This window comes from Amblyomma maculatum, chromosome 2 (genome assembly GCF_055883805.1).
Source record: "Amblyomma maculatum isolate TAMU_Amacu chromosome 2, ASM5588380v1, whole genome shotgun sequence".
Taxonomy (NCBI): domain Eukaryota; kingdom Metazoa; phylum Arthropoda; class Arachnida; order Ixodida; family Ixodidae; genus Amblyomma; species Amblyomma maculatum.
The window spans coordinates 18,588,476-18,606,767 of NC_139345.1; the positions used below are offsets into that span (position 1 = coordinate 18,588,476).

Consider the following 18,292-nt stretch of genomic DNA (forward strand, 5'->3'; position numbering starts at 1 on the left):
GTGTATAGTGTTGCCTGACATTACGTTTGGCAGGAGCTGCCAACTGAGGTCGTTGCGAGAACCTTGTATTCACATTACCCCTATGCTACGCAGGCACACAGCTTGGTTAAAGATCGCGCAATACTCTTCAACGCGGAGTTTAAGTGTCGCCCATAATTTTGTTTGCCAATTATACTCTGATGGTAGGGTAAATTGATGCTAAATTAGCGCACTGCCTATGGCTTGGGCGCAGGGATGGAGTTGATTGGGGGAGGGGGATAGCCCTTTTCTTGCTAGAAATTTTTCACGTGATGAATGTGCTTCATAAATTCGGCTCTGCTTGGACGGAAATCTGGCGTTGGGCACCAGCTTTCCCTGCGCGATCGAATTTTTGTCTCAACTGAGGAAGACAGCTTGGAAGCGCAGCGCGCCCTCGACTGTACAGCGGTGTTGAGTAAGTTCTTGCCCTAGTAGTATTCCTGCTCTCCCATGGTCTTGAACGAAATGAGGCTGCTGTCGTAGAGGGCGAGAGCAAAGCGCGGCGTGCTAGTGAATCGCGTGGGCTGCGTGCGGGGTCGCCCTGCCGTCGCTGATGCGTAGCAGCGCGACACTCCAGCGTCCCGGCCCCAAGGCTGTGTCATGTAGGGGCCAAAAGGCGCCGCCGCGCATCGTTCACCCGGCGATCGACGAGAGCGTTCCAAATGCGCTGACTCATCATCGACTCCCCAGCTCGATTCAGATTCAGGCTGTTTCTGCCTTTCCCCCACTCTCATCGGAAGGCGGTGAAAGATTGCCCGCTCGGCGGTAGGTGTGGAGGGAGCGCTCCACGGGCGGTGGGTTTGCGCGCGATGTTTGTCCCACGAGCGTGCTGCTGAGTCGGCGTGGTGCCCGTTTTTCGCTGTCCGACTGTTGTTGATGGTGTTGATTCCCCTCCCTTCACGCTTTCCCCGGGACCTTCGTTCTCTCGCCCGGAAGGTTGCCATACCCAATCCTTTCTCTATGAAGTTGTAGCCGCGTGGTGCAGAGCACGCGCCGTCAGAGGGCATCCTCGTTCTCGCCCTCTGCGATTTCATAATTGCTCGCTTATCGGGATTAAGGGCCAATGCTTGTAGCGCAAAGTGAGATGAGTGGGTTCAATCAAATCTGCCTTATTTCCATCTTCATCGTTCTGAGTTTGCATAGGGCGGACGGGGGAGTAGAGCGAAGCCGTTTGCAAAATATGAGACACATGTGCAGATGTGAGGCAACGTGCACCGCCATCGCACTGTGCACTTAGGATTGTTTGCGGCCGGGCACCCCACTCCGGCAGCTTTTACAGTGTGCCAAGCGCGACCAGTCTGCGACGGGACACTGCGTGCGCGCGGCTGTATCATTTTGCTGTGGCCGCTCGTAATGTATTTTCGAACAGTGCTTCTGCACTTACGCGCCAGCGACGAGCACTTGTTAAAATTTTCATATTTCGTAAATAGTGTGCAAACCAATGCAAACACGGGGTCCACTTAATTGATCATACCGGGGAATATTGCGCTACTTGATAGACAGGGGACAAGTGAAAGACAACACACGAATGAAGCGCAAACTTACAACAGTTTATTTTTATCGACAAAATACGTATAGCATTCTCGTCAAATCACGAACACATCATTCATGCGCGTGATCACGCACGTTATCACTTCGACCACAACTCCGCATCCGCACACCTATCTTACCTAGCTCCTCCTTTGTGAGAGCCACAGATGTACTTACACACGAACTGCGAAACTGGCTGCGAACCACCATTTCACAGGACTGAAATTGTAGGCAAACAAACAAACAAACAAACAAAAAAAAACAATTGAAGGAGAAGTCGTAGAAGCCTGAGTCAGCAGAAAAAGATACGTGTGTTAGTACATCATCTGTGGCTCTTACAAAGGAGGAACTAGATATAGTATAGGTGTGCAGATGCGGAGTTGTGGTCCAAGTGATAAGGTGCGTGATCACGCACATGAATGATGTGTTTGTGATTTTACGAGAATGCAACATGTATATATGTTTTGTTGATAAGAATAAACAGTTGTAAGTTTGCGCTTCATTCGTGTGTTGTCTTTCACTTGTCCCATGTCTATCAAGTAGCCCAGTATTCTCCAGTGTGCAAACTGCCCCTGTCCTTTCCTGCTATCGCTCCTCTGTACTTCTCGCTATCATCTCGCTGCTGCTTTTGTTTCCTCCAGCCGCAGCTAGGTATGTTGCTGGGCGCATATGTGTCCTCTTCTTCCTGGTCCTTTCTCGGGCAGCTAGGTAGTTAAAGATATTAAACATCAATTTCTATGGCCGGAAGCAATTTTTAATTTGAAAAAGAGGACTTGGTGACAGCTAACACTGCAAGTACTGCTGACATAGCAGGGTAGAATTACCAGCCGCAGGTCACAGCTTCAGCGCGAGAGGTGGACTCCGAAGACAAGCGATGGCGAAGAGATGTCGAAGCGCTGTGTGTTCTTTGTCTTGCTTTCAAATTATATGCATACACTACCACCTACCAGAAGCGGTCAATCACCGCAAAGTGCGTGGTTTGGCATGTGTGTCGTAGCCAGGAAATTCGCCCGATTGGCGTACTCGCGAAACCGCATTGACGACCCGACCCCTTGTTTGTAGCTCGTTTTTGTTGCCGAAAGCTGTCGCACTAATGCAACACTTCAGCAACCTGTCTTGTTATCCGGCCGTTCGTGCGTCGTTTTGACTAGCTGATGTTGTATTTCCACACTTTGACTCTGCCCAAAAAAGTTCCTGCTTCTCTTGATTTTTTTTTTTTTTTTGCATGAAATGAACACAAATAGCATACTCTCCCTTCCTGCCTTCGATATCCTAACCATTACGCTATCGCAGGCTACACCCGTGTTCATGCACGTGCATATTGGTGCAGCTCGCGCCGCGTCCAGCGAGGCGCTCTCGCCGAGCGGCCTGCACAATGTACCAGGGGCCGCAACCCCGCCGCAATCTTTTCTTTCGTGGGTGACGACCGGCGAATGATGTAGAAAAAAGAATTCCCGTAGGCCGGCTAGCCTTGCGTTGGCAAAAAAGATTGTGCACCCCTAGACCCGTTTCTCTCGCGCTCGGGACATTCCTGTTCGGCTCTCCGGTACGCTGTGGGTCGAGACTCGTAGATATGTGGTCCGTCAATGCGAGAGGTCTCGCCAGTACGAGGAGAAGGGCGATGCAGCTGCTGTTCTCCCCGACGGCGTCTGCAAGGGACCGTGGGAAAGCTTGTCACTCCCGAAAACCGACCGTTTGTTTGCGCGCTCCCGAGGCAGCCGCTCGATAGAAGAGGTAGCTGCAGAGCGTTCCTTCTCTCGCTGTGGGAGAAAGAGGGGAGAGCAGAGCGCCCTCGCAGAATGCTCTCACGCACCCTGCGGGCACATGCACCGGCTCTTTTATTTGTCGCCTTCCATTGTCCCCGTTTGTCGCCGAGCGAAAACCCTCTTCCCCTCCGCCCCTATCCCCAGGAAAAACGAGTATAGCAGGGGGAAAGGAAGAGGGGAAGACACTCCAGAAAGGAGACCTTGTTCGCTCGCTACGCTAACGAGGCACGACTGGGGTTAGTGGTGTTTCGGGATCACTCGCCGCTAGAAGGAAACCACTCAAAACAGGTCGAGCTTTTTGCTGCTGATGGGCATCGCACTTCACTTCTCTGCCAAGCACCCACTCCCCACTCTTTGTGCGGGAGAAGGCAGCCGTCTTAATTGCCTGTCTGGAAATGGTGGGGTGCGTCTTATCGCTTTTCCGAGGTTCGTTTCGGTAAAGGTCTCGTGGCCTATCTTGTCTCGCGTACGGAATGCTCTTTTTTGATCCGCACCGGCCGCCGCCGAGGATGCTTGTGACTCTCCCCTCGTCATGTGCTGCTGCTGTTCTCTTGGGCACTGCAACTGCCCCGCTGCCTACATGTAATGGCTGTGTTTCTCCCCTGACGATACAGCTGCGGTGTGTGTTTACCGACTCGGGTTCCCCTTTTCTTCCCCACGGCCTCTCACTTGCCGCGCTGTTGCTGGGCCAATTTTCTCTTCCCAGGTTATTGCGCCTACGTGTAGCGGGGCTTCCCCTTCCTGGCATCGCAAACGGTGCCGCCGCACTTGCTTTGTTCTTTCCGTCCCCGCGCGCTCGCGGTCTGTGACCCCGAGCCGCTTCATCTCGGCGCGGTGTCTCAACCGCCCCCCTTCCGCCATTTCAGTCTCCACGGTGTGCGCGTGCAAAAAACTGCGCCACGCAGCATTGTCTGGCCGGTGGAAGGGAGGGAGCTGTCCGGCTTCATTGATGGATATGCGTGCACGTGCGCGCCGACAGCGCTAACTTTGTCTGGCGCCCAGCGGGAGTCACTCGGCGGCTACAGCAGCGGCAGCTCACCCTCCTCTCCCGTGTGCCCCGCGTTTCCGAGGCAAGGTTCGGCAAGGGAGGGGTGAGGGGGGGGGGAGAGAACAGACCGAACGCCATCGACGAACTCGCTTGGAACACGTGCGCCTCGCCAAGCGGAGACGGGGTCCCCCGGTCGGGATAAACAGAAGCAGGGAGCTGACAGGTCACCAGCGCTGAACCGCTGCATGGCTGCTGCAGCAGCAGCGCGGTCATCGCTGCTTCCCTCCCTCTCCATTTTTCTTTCTTTGTGTGTGTGTGTGTGTGTGTGTGTGTGTGTGTGTGTGTGTGTGTGTGTGTGTGTGTGTGTGTGTGTGTGTGTGTGTGTGTGTGTGTGTGTGTGTGTGTGTGTGTGTGTGTGTGTGTGTGTGTGTGTGTGACCTATGCGGCACCGCTGTGTTGCGCCGTTGCTCGCTGTTCTATTCTTTTCTTTTTTTTTTTCTTTTGTCCTCTCGTTTGAGAGTCGGATCCTCGCAGTCGGGTCGCTGTAAGGGAGTAGAGAGAGGTATAGTTCATAGGGATAAAAGGTTGACTGGTGATTAAATAATCACTAAATAATGAGATCCAAAAACACTGCTAGGTATTAACTCGCAATGTAAATGTTACGCGTCCAGGTTACGTCGACTCTCCCTGGGGCGTGTACAGTTTATTAGGCAGGTGCTTGCGCAGAGCCCGTTACGTGAGCTGGCTTGTTGGGTTGTCGCTTACGTAACGGAGCAGTTTACGCAGGTCATTCGCGATTAGTTGAACGCAGGCGACGCGTTTCTTTTCTTTTTTTTTTTTTTCAATTCCTGGGCGGTTCCTAACTGGCATCTTGGTAGTGGTAGTTGTGTCAACTTTATTTCCGTTTCACACGTCATACTGCTCCTGACGTCACGTACACTGCGGATTCTCGTTCGCTTCGTACTAGGAGCTCAAAACGTGGAAAGGAAGTGGCAGTTATGGTGAGTGGGTGCCTTTTCAATATCATCACAGTTGCTCGCAGCTATGTGGCCGTGCAGTTTGTTTTGTAACAGTGTTTACTAAAAACATTGAAATGTGTAAAGACCAGTTTGTCTTTTTACTGCCCATCGCCTTGGTCTTAGAAACGGTGCAGGAATGGTATTTCCTGAGGAAGCACGCATCTGACGCTTATATTACGAGCTTAAACCTGCTGAAGATGAAAGAATAGATAGAGCAGTAATAGTTACACAATGCTGAAAATTTGCATAGAAAAACGAAACAAGAAAGGGGACAGTAAGGGAGTAGTGCGAAGCTCCGTGATAAATAGCAACCGTCATTCTGTCGGGAAAAATCACGCGCCTTTAAAATAGTGGTGTTGCCATCCTGCACACGCGGGGTGCACTATCAGGAGGCTTACACCGATGGCCACCATCAAGATAGCAAAAATATAGAGAACGTGGCCATGTGAGCGCGACCGCCGCTCTCATGTCGGTCATTTCCAGCTTGTTACCTTCGTTATGAAATACGTGGATTGCCGAAAATTGGTCATTACGGTGACATGTCGTTCTGCATGGTTTTTCTTACCAATACAAACTCGTGACCCTGAGAGTACTCCAAGGCTCTCTTTTGGCTCACTTTTGTTTGGTTAGGCATTAATGATATTTCAATAGGTATACGGTCTTCATTTATAATGATTACAGATGATTGTTTTATTTATAGAGTAATAGATGCCGATTCTGATTCACAAGTCTTGCAAAATGATTTAGACACTGTAACAGGTTGCTGTGCACGCTTGGACATGCCATAATTATAAACTGTTCACGTCACCTGTATAAGAAAACGAATTAGATGACGCTACATTAAGCACAACTACGGAATTTAAATTCCAGGCGTCTTTTTTACATTATTTACTATGGGACAGGCATGTTAACAACACTACAGCGGGAACAAGACAGCAGCTTAGGGTTTCTTGAGACAGAATTTGTCATCTTTCAAGTAACTTCAACACCGACCAATACTTGATTATGGATGTGTTTCTTGGGACCCTCACTCAGCTGAGCTTATAATAAAAAAAAAAAAAAATATCCAGAACAGGGCAGTCAGATTTGTTGTAGGAAATATGCAGCCGGAAACTGAGAATGACAGAAAGCTAGCGTGATAATTTTTAAATTGCAAGAACTTTTCAAATAAGCGTAGAACAGGCATAAACCGCGAAAAATTATATCCAGGAGATCAGATTTTTTTTTATATATATATAGGGGTGACGTCTTTTGCTGCTTCTTTTTGGTTAGAACTGTCCGAAATTGGAACAGTTCGCCGTCAAACACTGTGTTCCATAGAACGACGTTTTTTACCATCCCTACGGGGAATTGCTACCCAATAAACAGTAAACATGCTTTGCACATGTGCTTCTTGAAGCTCTTGAAAGGCGTTCTTCGAAGCTTCGCCGCGCAGTGCAGGGCAATAGTTTCAGGGAATTTGCAGCCCCGAAACCTCCACTATGTCTTTCTATATTTTGACTTTGGTTCTCTTTGCAAATTTTTAGCTTTTTGGGCCCTATTAATGCTGTGTGATTTCCTTTCTTCACTCCGTTGGGTTCGGGCTTCCTCCACTATTTTCTTTTCTTTTTTAATTATGATTGTTCATAGTGCACTGTAAGCACTAAAATCTTTGCATCCGGTAGGAGGAGCAAATCTTTCCCACCCAATTGTGTAGAATATGCTGCTCGAAAAGTACCGCGCGCCATTTCAAGCAAGAGGCGCGTATGTGCTCTCGGTGGCTGTCTCGTTTCAGACTGCTGGCTTCAATGGCTGCCATTTGTTTGGCTTTTGTTCTTTTGAGAGAATCTTGGCAGTAGGTGCTTGACTGGCATCGTTTCGACTGGATACTCTCAGGAACTGTTGGCGAGCGAACGCTGTGCGGTGTATCGCTTTTTTAGTGCGGCACTCTTGAGCAAGAGAACGGGGCGGACATCACGCGTTGCTCCAGTCGCAAAAGCAAAGGTAACTGCTGGCGGGCGTCCAAGAGTCAGCAGCGTTGGCACGCTTTGAGTGGCGCTGCAAGCATTGAAATAAAGCGGGCTCGTGCTGGGCAAACATTTTTAGCCCACGGCACTGCGCTCTAACTTGACTAAGTGTAGTTAACCGGCCGGCCTTCTTTCAGGCTCACGTGCGAGCGTATCCACTTTGGAAGTCGCGCTTGTTTTGCTTTGGAGTTGGGCTTGTGCGCGCTTGGAACAGGCCACGGAGTCGGTTACTGAGGGATCGGCATACCCAAACTTCAGGGCTGGGCAAGGTACTTCAAAAAAGTATCTTCGATACCGATACTCGATACATTGCAAAATTGTATTTCCGATATCGATACAAGATACCGAGCCGAAATCAATTTCCGATGCTGATAATCGATACTGAATCTTCGATACTGCGATACATCTGTGAAATCATTGAAACCATTAAAAATTGTTCCTTTCAAACCTTCTATAGATAGCTTTAAATTTTCTTTTTTTCCCACTAACTATTGAAATTTGGAATCGATTGGACGGCCCACTTCGCTCATTGCCAATTGAGTTCGTTGTTCAGTTGCCTAACAGTTTGACCTGTATATTTCTATGTTATCTGTTTTTATGTTAATGATGTTATTTGTTTCTGCCATTGTATTTACCCACTCTTGCTCTGTCTCCCCTCCGAGACAGCAGTATTTGTAAATAAATAAATAAAATCCCAATATGATGAAGGTGGTAATATTAGCGAAACTGAAAAAGTTTACCATGCTTTCTGAACTTTCAGTGGTACCTCTATCGCAGTTTTTGTTTCTACGAAAGGGCTTTAACGAATCCGACAGCACGGATTTATTGAAGCTCTGCTGTCTGGGCAGCTGGCCTTGTCAGAACTTCACAATGAATTGAAGCTATGGCTACAAAACTTGCACAAGTAGCCTAGCGAGCAATTTCTTTACGCTATAGTGTTCTTCATACGAACCGCCCTGTGAGCACTTAGCTACATGCAACTAAATCCGAAACTTCTTTTGCTGCTTTCCATTTCATAACTACACGTTACTTAGCCGATGGCCCTCTCCGTTTTCTTTGCTATAAGGCTCAGTGCTGCGTGCGCTTGAGGAACTGAGCAGGTATTTCGATATTAGTGCGATAGCAGACTTTTGAAGCTCACATTCTGTGTTAAAAGCTAGAGGATAACAAAAATAAATGGCTGAACGTTTTAGTTACTTCCGAAATAGCTCCGCGATGTGGGCGTTCCATAAGCGAGGCAAATAAGAAAAGCCTCCATTTATAATTCGAAGAACACGCCGCACTCTTACATTTGATGAAGGGGCCCTTTACCAGAAAATGAGAGTGAAGCATAGCCGCGTCGACTCGAGGACCTTGAAGGATAGTTAATAAAGTCTCACTAGCGTCTCTTGGGAACTTAGTCTGGTTTAGATAAAATAAAGAATTGTTCTTTTTAAGAGAGAGTGGCTAATGTGACGTCAATCAATTCGCATATTTCGAAAACATTTTAACAGTTTATTGATTTATGAAACAAGAGTATCTTCACAAGTTTTATTCACGTTTCGCTGAAACGCTGTCGGCAAAAAGAAAAAAAAAAATCTTTGACTGTGCATTAGTTATTCAAATTTATGCGTTGGAAAAGTGCAGTTACGTATCATTTGCGTCGTGTATTTTTTTTAACATTTTAGACGTAATAGTTTTTACAGAAGGAACCTAGTGGGAGCCTCTTATCGGCGTTACAAATAAAGGTGTTTGTTTCGAATCAAATGCTGTAAACAACAAGAACGGCGGTTAGCCGACTGCATCGTGGCCGACTGAGGCCTTAGACGGTCTTGTTCTAGCCGCCAAGTAAAGCCGACATGCGAATCTCAAGGGTCTGGAGAGCTAGGGTCGTGCATAAATTACTGCGTTCGTCAGCACACTGAGCATGCTACTTGACAAGAATCACATGCCTCAGAGACGGACAAGTAGGCGGATTGCGAAGGGTGGAAGAGCAGCTAGAGATGAAGTGCGCTTGTCCCTACTCCCTGTTTGTCTTCTTTGGTGTTTCTTTGTCGATTTTATTCTTTGTTTCTGCGTGTCTTTTAACGGCTTAGCAGCTTCGTGGTGCGCACTCGGTGCTCACAAGTAAACAACCTCATGAGCACCTACTTGCAATTGGCTCCTTCAGTTTTAAAGAAAGAGAATAGGTATAGATGGAGTAAGGAAACTTCGAGCAGGAGGGAAACCAGGAAGCGCTGCAAGCGAAGATGCCTCCCGGCTTGTACGAGCGCCTGAGCGAGCGCCGTCGACCAAATGTCTGACACTCAGTGACTTCAATATTTATCGGAGTATCGAGTATCGTTAAAATACGCGATACACCGAAAATGTATGCTCGATACCAATACTTCGATACTTTCATTTTCAGCACTCGATACCTGATACCGATACACAAAATGTATAGTATCGAAGATACATGTATATTCGATACTGCCCATGACTGCCAAACATGCCGCGGAGGGTGATCCTGCGCCACTAAGCAGTCGCATAACGTGCTTGGTCAGTCTCAGGGTCTTTTATAATATGGAGAATTTCGAGTGATCGTTTAAAGCATAAAAATAAAATAAATAAGCAGGAGCTCGCGCGCGTCTAGTTCGGCAGGCGGGGAATGCCCAGAAGAGCCACTTCTAAGTAGTTCACTTTCGGGAGCAACAATATTGGATACTGTTGGACGCGCTGCACTGAAGTGGTCTTGGAAACAGGCCGCAAGGAATGCGCGTGTTACATCATTTTCCACGGCTGATCACTATAGTATCCGTAGTGGGACTTGCATGCATAGGCGTTGTCATACTGGTTTCCCTTAGGGTTGTCATGTCACATAGAACAGGCGGCCACTGATTGGGACGTTACGTGGAGGAAGCCTGTGGCCTCCTATTGTGCACTCGCCCGAACGTCTAGTCCGTTGCCCGCCGAGGAGGATCTGATGACCGTCGCTGGACTTCCACTACTTGAGTAGTGTTCCTCGTACGTGCACGTTACTTTTCTGCAGCTAGCATGGACACGCCTGCATCTCGCTCTTTTTTTACACCTTCCCGGAGCGTCTGTAAGCATTTTATTGCCTCGTCCTCGGACGTATCCTCGCGTCAGTTGTAATTCGCGGGCGAGCGGGGGCCCGATCAGGCTTTCCTCGGCCGGTGGTTTTTGGCATCGCCGCCCTTTCCGTCCGCGTGCAGCCTCCAATTTTCTCGCTCGCCCTCAAAAACCCGGGCCGCTGGCATTCCCCCCCCCCCCCCCCCTCCCCCGTTTATCGAGCGGCAGCTGAGCCTTGGTAGTGGGGGTCGTTAACTCCTGTCCGGGCCTCCGAAGCCTTCTCTCGTTTGCTAATCACTCAGCTCTGCCCTCGCTGCGCGCGCACACCGAAGACCTTTTCACGAGCGTGCATCCTTCGTGCGCATGCGGTTCGTCGTGCAACTGCTGCGATCGTTAGCCCCAGTTGATTGATTGATTGATTGATTTCTGGAGGGCGCTTCGCTGTCGCAGCCGGTCGCGCGATTAAACGCATAACGAGAAAACACGGTCGTTTCTTGTGTGTGCCACCTCTGTCTCTCTCACTCTCACACGCACGCGCGCTTAGGTGCATCGAAGGAGGCAGGTGAGAATGTCGGCGAAGAAGAGCGTTCGCGCACTCGGGAAACGAGCGAATTAAAAAAAAATCGGTTGCCTCTCTGCATACGGCCGAACGGCAGATGGCGGCAGCTGCTGTTCTGCATGTGCGGAGGTGGAGGCCTCTGTATCCATTAGGAGGAAACAGAGCTGCTATTATCGTGCTCGTCTGCTTATAGTACTGTAGTTCAGTGGCTTGTCTCACTGAAATAGAAAAAGAAAAATATCGCTCTTGCCCGGGAAATCCCTCTCCGCCCTCTCGGCGCGGGTGGTGGAACGGCACGCGGAGCGGATGGAAGGTGAGTGGCCCTCTCAGGCGAGAGGTTGCCCCGCGGCGGGGCACGTTTCTTTCTTTCTTTCTTCCTCGGAGGATGGGCTCTGTTGCGGAGAGGCCGAGGATCATTCGTTCTTCTCCCCATCCTCATTTCCGCCCCGCGGCGATGTTTTGCCGCTAGGAACTCGCTGTTCCCTTCTCCCGACAGTTGTGGCCCCAGTCTTATGCAGAACCAGCGGCGATGTACGGCGACGACGAATGTAGAGCCCCCTCTCCATTCCTTCCGGCCGACGGGACTGTAGTGATGTTACGTGCGGCCGTCTTCAAGGCGGGCGATATTCGCTTCATCCTCTCCTCCAACTAAGCGTTCGTGCAGTCTCGTTTAATGAAGCCTGCTTATCCATACCCTTTTTAAAAGTCGTTGCAGCAGTTCTTAGCGCCGAAGTAAAGTGATTATTGGATCCGTACTGATCCACTGAACAGCAAAAATGGAACTTCGGGTGTACGCATGGGCTGGTTTCATTTGGACTTTTCTTCCATTTTCTGGAAACCTTTTTCAAGACAGTTGAACCGGTGAGCGTCCTCTTCCTCCTCTGCGTCCGGCGGCGGCGCCCTTTGAAATTCTTCGCTGCCCTCTTGCAGCACGGAGTCTCCGTGGTGGCTTTTCTGCTTGAAAGAAAGGGAACGCCGCGATTCCGGGCGTGCGGCAGCCGAAACTATTTCAGGAGCAGCCACGGGGTCGCGAATGAGAATCCCCGGCACGCTGCGGAGAAAGCTGCCACGCCCACTCGGGGCACGTGGGCCCCGTCTCTCCGGAAAAGAACCAGCACGATCATCTGCCTCCTCCTCGCCTTTCCCCTTGTTTCCGACCCCGCTTGCTGCCTCTCTCTTTTTCTCTCCGCGCACGGGACCGGTTGGTTACCTGGTGGAGTCAAGGGATCCAAGATAAGAAGAGGGGGGATGTGCCCTTGACAGCGATTTAGGAAAGATCATGTCCTGCTCTCTGTGAACACACTGTGGCTACTTGTCTGGAAGGCTGTCTGTCACGAATTTTCGACAGCTAGAGTTGTGAAGGGGGCGGTGAAACTATATTCATTGGACAACACTCGTGCATAGGTGGTTGACGAACCTACCAACGTACAAAACAGCCCGCAGTAGAGCAACGACACCTATGCTGCCAGGGCTGTCGATGCAAGCGTCTGGATATGGGCACCTCAACACCGACCTTTGTTTGTATCATTGCCGAAACGTACTCTTCCCTCTTTTGAAAATGAAATTATAGCGAAGGGCAAATTTGCGCAATAGAAAAAAAAAAAAAAGAAACGTGGGTGGTGGCTCCGGAGACGTAAGAATCTCGAGAGTCCGTCGACACCGTGACAGTACTGCAGCATAAGTCGGCAAGCTTGGTTACTCGTCGACTTTGTCAGTCCTTCGCCTCGGCTATCGCGCTGTTTCAAGATGCGTTGAACGGTTTTGCCTGCAGCTACGAGACGCAACCGCTGCCCTGATTGGCCCTCATATCTGTCCGGCTCGTTCAGCCACGAGTCTCCTTTCCAGGTCGAACATCCTCATATCTTGGCAGGCTGCGCTTCTCGCTTAATTTCATGTCGTTGCCCGAGCAAGGACGAAGATTGGGAGCGCGCTCTGTGCCCGCTTCTGTTTCTTGGGCACATTCGAACCAGCGTTACGGGCAGAAGTCCATTTGGTGATATGGTTCCATGTGCCTGTCGAGGTGTTGCTGTGCTTTGCTCTTGGCCTTTGAAAACCTGTACTTTCGGGGAAGCTTGTACGGCTGGAGCTCCCGGGCCAAGAGAAGGGCGTGGCGACGGTGTTTTGCGGGCAGCAATTGCCGCACTTGAGGATTGGGGGGCCACGTGACAGTGATTCAGCATCGTTACGAACTGCCTACAGTTACGCGCTTTGTTGCAGGCGTAACAGGGGCTGCAGAACTGGGGAAGGCGGATGAAATTGTGGGAACTTTGCGGGGGACTAGGTGGCCGCAGCTGGCACAGAACAGGGTTAAGTGGAGGGATGTATGAAATAGGCCTTTGGTCTGCAGTAAACGCAGTCAGGCTTACGATGATGTTGCACGCGCTGACGGGACTTCCGTGTACTGCTTGCGGGGAGCTTGTACCGGTGGGTCAGTCCAGTGCCGCTTTGCTGGAGTTGTCACGTACTCGTGAGTGGGAAACGAGGCGAGCGCTATTACTGATCGTCTCCGCGCCGTTAAACTTGAATTCTGCTTGCTTAAGCAATGGTGGCTGTTACGACCGACGCATGCGTACTGGTTCATCCCGAGTGCAGTTACGGAGCAAAGCGTCGATACTTCTTTCTGGCTCAAGACGGGCCATGGACGAAACTAGACGATCATGAAGCAACCGTGTTCCTGTCATTCTTTTGGACCTGTGCCGCCCGAAACATTCTTAAGTGAAAAAGAAAAAAAAAAGATGGGGGGGGGGGGGGGGGGGGGTTGTAGTCTTGTTGAATACTCGACTACATGTGTCTGAGAGAACAATTTACAACTCGCGTTCTGTCGCCCTGCTCTTAACCCATGGACGTTTCCGTTATTGCCGCTCATATTGTTTCCATCGTGACACAGCTGACTGCGGCAGCCGTTCTGGAGGCACCGGGCCGATAACTGGATGTGAGGTTGGGCATCGAGTGCGGCCGCTGGCGAGATGAGGGCCGGTTTGGAGCTCGCCGCGGGCGAAGGCGTTCGGTCGCCGCCGTTTGCTGGCCGAAGGGCGTGGCGGTCGATGCCGGGCGCAACATCTTTGTACTGCACATTCGGCGAACCCCTTAAAGAAGAGGAGCGTCCAGTTGCACAGGCATGACCCCTTCCGCTTTGCAGTGTGCTTTTCCAGAGGCCACTCGGCCGGAACGGTGTCCAGCAGAGCCTCTCGCTTCCCATCACCGCCACTCCCTGCGTTTTTTTTTTTTTTTTTTTTTTTGCCTTACTGATCTCTGGCTGACATTTTCTTACGCACGAGGTTCAGAACTACTCCCATTGCCTCGTTGTATATCTGCGGATTTCTTCACTAGTTGACTGACTTCAGATCATCGCTTGGGACTTGATTTAAACGGCCTTGCATTGCGGTGAAATGGCGTCTGCGCCGCAAGAGCACGTTATCACGGAGAAACTTGCCTAGCGGGCTGAGCACTGAGACCGACAAGAATTAGGCACCTGACGGTAGCGGGTCTTCCAACTAGAAATCCTTCTGCATATATTGCCTGGACACAGGGACCACATAATACCTCATTCCTTTACTTCATAAAATCGGTGACCCTCTTTTCATTTAATTTAATAATTTCTCCATCTTTCATTGCATAACCCTTTGTTGCCCCGAGTCTATAAATATCGTTCACACAAAAGAAAATTGCCCAGTGGACTCATCCCATGCCAAACGTCAATCATGTGTGTCTGCTTTTTGCACATTTCTTAAGTGCTCCTGGACCCTTATGCAAATCTTCCCGGACTTCCGCCAATAAGTATCGATGCGTTTTTTTTTTTTTTTTTTATGCTTTCGAGACTGCTCGATTCTTTTGCTCGCGTAAACAAGTTTTTGAAACGAGCAGAGCCTGCGGTAGCATCAGCGAGGCCCGGACTGGCCAGCCAGGAGGCGACAGCATTCGTCCGGTATCAGGCAGGGCGAGAGGGAAGGAGTGGTGCCCGTTTGGTTCCGTCGCCGGCGTCATCATCGTGGATTCTTCCGGGCGGGGCATGCTCTCGATCGCGCCCCTGCGACGACGATGGCGACCCGCAATGGCGGAATAACCGGTCTCAGCTTTGCGTCGGGGCTCGCGGAATGCCACCGATCCGAGCAACTCCTCTCTTGCACTTTCAACTGCCGAAAAAGAAGAACTGACCCCCTTTTTTTTTAGACACACTGGGTGTTATTTCCCATCTGGTTGTCAGTCCAACAGGAGCAGACGATGGACAGCATATTGGAGCCTTGTATATTTGTATGTCAAGATTTGCCGAAGCGGCCTGGGCATGGCCGTCACGGGTTCACGAAACACGACTCATTTAAGTCGCCTCTCGAGGTGGTACTTGTACGGCAAACCAGAGCATCCTCCCCTGTGCCTCATATTGTAGCCTGCAGCGTTCGGTAATGCTCGGGCGAAACATTGCGGCAGTGACCTCGGGCGCTTTGCCGTCCTTCCGCCCTCTTAGAGGAGCGTGACGTCATGTGACGCGACGCGCTGGAGTGAGACGGATTTGTTCCTCGTCGCGAACGGTGGGGGGAAGCGACGACAAGGATGAAGGCATCGCCAGCATTTTTTTATACGACGTGACCGGGCCGGATGTCGAACCTTCTTCCCCACTACGTCTCGTTAGCTGGCACTCGTGACTGCGCGTCTGCGCTTCGTTTTCCTGTTCCTGTGTCGAATCCGCGCCCCCTTTTTGCGATCTGTGATGTCTCTCTTTCCGGATCGGAAGTACTGACGATGTTGGGAAAAGCGGTACGTCAACTGGCGGGCACTGCGCCTTTCACTTTCGCCGCTGCTTGGAAGAAAGAGACAGGCCGCACGGGCCGCCGGCCAGTCGTTCGGGCCGGGTGGCGTGGAGAATCTCGCGCTGGCAGCAGGGCAGGCAAGAGGCCGACTTTCTCGGATTGTGGGTGTGTGCTGTCGCCCGATTCGCGAGATGGCAGCTTCGGCGCCACGTTTACGGAGGTACCCTTGCTGCGTGCGGGAGCGGCGGGGCAGGCGGCCGAGGATGGTGGGGGTGGTGGGTTCTCTCTTCCTAGCTTGCGGGGGCCCCTTTGTGTGCGGCGGGCGACGCTCGTACGCGTCGGCGAGGGGGTGCCCAGCGGGCCGGGAGAGGGGGATTCTTAAAGGGCCGAGGAAGAGGCGGGGAGGGCGCGTACACTGTGGCGGGGGCCGGTTCTGCCCCGAACGGTGTAGCGGCGGGGAGAGAGGAAAAAGAAAATGAGCCTGGAGGGGAAGCGAACTTGGGGGTTGCCCCTCTGAGAGAGGGTGGGAGAACGAGCGTCTCCCGTGCTGCCGCTGCTGGCGTCGGGCCGGCGACCGACGCTGCTCTGGTTGTTGTCCGTTTCCTAGGGCCGTCGTCACCACGATGCTGTGACGCCGCCGGCAGCGCAGCGTTCGTCTCCTGCCGACGACCGGGATTGAGGTGTTTCTTCTCAGAGGGAATTCTCCGACCACTCCTTGCGGCGGGCTCTACGTGGGCAGACGGAGCGCGCAGTGTATGGCTGGTGCTTTGTTCGGCCGATCTTCCGTCCGACGGTGTTGACTGCTCGCAGTGAGCCCCGCTCGGCCGTGTGGCGGTCAGCGTTTGTTGGTACCGTGAGTTCAGGTAACTCTCCAGACCGAGGTCGCTCGTGCGGCCGGGAAAGCACGTTACTGCAGCGCCACGGCTATTGGGGCCGCCGGTGTCGACACTGACGCGAAGAAACGGCGAGACGGGGCGAGCAACAGGGCGTCCGCCGCCGCAGCCGAGAGGTCCCGGCAACGACGCCGCATTCCTGGTGGAATTCTTGCGTGGGACTTGGGTGCCCCCCGTGCACGCAGAGGGGGAGAGAGACGCTTAGTTGCCGTCGTGTCGGCTCTTGGTCGATGTTTGTGTTGTGTGTTGTGCTGCTGTAGTAATCGAGGTCGTGGGTCTACCTACGGTGAAGGCGAAGTTGGTGGTTCGGGATCCGGTAGTCTTGGCCACCGCTACCGTGGAACCTAGAGGAACGGATTGACGAAGCGTGCCGTTTTCGGGGAAGTCAACTCGAGAATCAGCGGCGGCGGCGGCCTTTCTCCCTCGGGGCGACCGACGCTAGCGGAGAGGGAAGAGGCCAGCTCATCGTCGCCGCTCGGGGAAGTTCTGCGAGCGGGCCAGCGGATGTCCGGGGAGCGTGTGGGCGCTCACGAGTGCCGTGCTGTGGTCGCCGGTGTGGATGTGCGTGTTCGGCGGTGAGCGCTCGTCGGCGCGGGGTGTGTGCTTATTGCGGCTTTGACGAAAAACAAGGAATACACATTCATACTGTTGGAACAGACGCCAAGGCGGCCGACGGTAGGATACGGCCTTGACTGTGCGGATCGGAGCCGACCCTTGGTGTACCTGTCTTCCTGGCGCGTGGTAAGTTCTATGTAGTGATTGTTCACAGGCTAGGGCGTATTAGGTTCAGTTTCCTTTTCGGCCGTTTCAAATTAATAGTGTTTTGTGTACAGTGCTGTTCTATGTGAGGGGGGAGGGGGGCTGTAAGTCGTGGTTTCTTCCCTGCGTGCTCGTTACAAGTAACCGCTGCGCTGTTTGTCACGATGCGCAGTCTGTCAACCCGGACAAGCTGTATACTACAGGCTCTTTCGATGAGCGTCCGATCCGATTAGATGTTTTCGAGGCCGTTGCGATCTTCGTCAGCGTCGGCATTGTAGTCCGTTGCCTTGGTAGTGTTGTAGCTGAACTGCAGCATCGCGCGGCGTTAAGCGTGTTCAGCTTGTAGATATCGCCTCGGTGGCGATGAGCACCTGCTTCGCGTTACTGAGATATGTCGAGAGCCCCTTTAGGTGAAGTCAAGCTAGGGTGGGCTTAGAACATGGTGCCAATGGTTCGGTGACTTGATGGCTGAAATGAACCATTTGTGAGGACGATGGCACGTGTGGGCTGGTCGTTTCAGTGCGAAGTCTGTTAGGCGAATAGGAGTGAAAGTGGGTGATGGTGCGAGCTCGAGGTAGATAGGCAACCTTATCGCTGAGAAGCGATGAGCTGATTGATAAGAATTGCGAGGGAAAACGTGATTTATGACACAGATATAGTCCTACGATTTTGTAGCGCTTCTGAAGGCTAGACAGTCCTGCGTTATTCTTAATTTAATTAGCAGTACTCTAGGATTTCGACTAAATAAAACGAACTTAGCAATTTTGTACGAGTTCACTAACATGGCAGATGCGTATATTTCTACTTCTGAAGCAGAATTAAGTTACGCCTAAAAGATAGCCAGAAAGTCGGTTAGTATTAGTAGTAGAGGGATTTTATTTTTGACGTCCTTGAATGGGAGCGAGCGTTGTCTTGTTTGCATTCGGATCATCCATCTGTGACGCGACACCAGTAACCTATA

General features: G+C 51.5%; 1 protein-coding gene across 2 annotated transcripts in view; it reads left to right on the plus strand.

Moving 5' to 3' along the window:
• The window catches only part of Utx (Utx histone demethylase), a 138,079-nt gene that overhangs the window by 41,561 nt on the left and 78,226 nt on the right, over nucleotides 1-18,292 (plus strand). The window contains exon 1 of one of the 2 annotated variants that reach the window (XM_084593400.1): nucleotides 16,250-17,313. The exons of the other annotated variant lie outside the window; for it this stretch is intronic. The gene's annotated coding sequence lies outside the window, so the exon portion shown is untranslated. Of the gene's footprint in view, nucleotides 1-16,249; nucleotides 17,314-18,292 lie in introns of those variants that run through there. 2 annotated transcript variants of the gene reach the window in all.